This window comes from Cyprinodon variegatus, unplaced genomic scaffold, assembly GCF_000732505.1.
Source record: "Cyprinodon variegatus isolate N-32 unplaced genomic scaffold, C_variegatus-1.0 Scaffold140, whole genome shotgun sequence".
Classification (NCBI taxonomy): domain Eukaryota; kingdom Metazoa; phylum Chordata; class Actinopteri; order Cyprinodontiformes; family Cyprinodontidae; genus Cyprinodon; species Cyprinodon variegatus.
The window spans coordinates 1,191,155-1,192,573 of NW_015150593.1; positions in this window are offsets into that span (position 1 = coordinate 1,191,155).

A 1,419-nucleotide genomic window follows, 5' to 3' on the forward strand; every position below is an offset into this window, starting at 1 on the left:
TCACATTTATTTTACGTCTCCGTCTTTACGGCAAACGTTTTGGAAAATATCAGCGTTTCGTGTTCGTTTTGACTTCATGTGGACGGGGCCTGAGAAAAAAGTCAGAATTCTGAGAACAAAGTCAGAATTCTGACTTTTTTCCCATGTTAAAGTGTATTTTAACCAAATTTTAACTTTATCACTCTCTCCTCTTTTCTATTTCGTCTTCCATTTCTTCTTTTTCCTACTATCTTCTGAGTTTTATAAAACCATCTTCCTGTTTTTCCTTCATCCCACCTTTTTAGCCATTTTTCCATCAGTTTTTCTTTAATAATACTCTTTCCCTCAGATTTACTTGTTTTAACTGTATAACTAATAGGATTTTGAAAGCTGTAATAATGTTATGCATTTTATTTGAGAAACAACAGCAAAAAACAAAAGTAGCAAATTTGTACACCACCTAGACCTACCTATGAAAACCTCATTCACTGAGAAATAATAATGCCTCTATGTTTACGAGAGTGTGCAAACAGAAAGAGGGTTGTGGCTAAAGGAAGCGAGGTAGGAGGGCAAAATAGGTTTAGCGCCACCGCAGCACAAGAGTCAGAATTATGTCCAGGAGCAAATGAATAAACATGAATCGATACTCTTGCGGACGTCTCGATGCATCGGATCGTCGGCTATAAATACTAGGTCTATAGCCCCCACATTCTTTCCTTTTTAATGTTTTCTGTGTTCTTTTTTTTACTGACTTTCATTATTGTGTTATAGGGATTAATGCAATAAACACTGAAAACTGTCTTATCTTCTTTGTGTTTCTGCTTAAATCTCTGTTGTAACTGTAGTTCTGCAGCTTCCTTTAAGCCCCCCGTAGAATCCACAGTCCCTAAATAGAATAGAAAATCCCTTTATTGTCCCACAATGGGGAAACTCTGGTGTTTAAAGCAGCAAAAAGATTATAGAAAAAAATTCTCACACAAATGTGGACCTTAGAGGAGTGTATAAAATAACTTTATAGTGAAGAGTTAAAAGATAAACAATAAAGTACTGTACTGTTAAGTGTTTTAACAATATAAAACTGTGCAACTGGAGAATAAATAACTAGTATACACCTATGGACATTTTTCCAGTAATGCATATTTGAAAAAAGCAACATCAAAGATGTGCAAAATGACAGCAGCAGGTTATTTAACTGACTAAGAAACTGTGCAAAATTATGATGAATGAAACTACTTATTATGGTTGATGGGAACAGTGGTGGTTCTAGAGTCTTCCAGTTGCTGGGAGGAAGGATCTGTGATAACGCTCCCTGGTGCATTTAGGGTGCAGCAGTCTGTCACTGAAGGAGCTCTCCAGTTCTGAAACAGCTTCATGCATGGGGTGGGAGACATTATCCAACAGAGATGTTCATTTAGTTAGAATGACAAAAAAAAAAGTAGT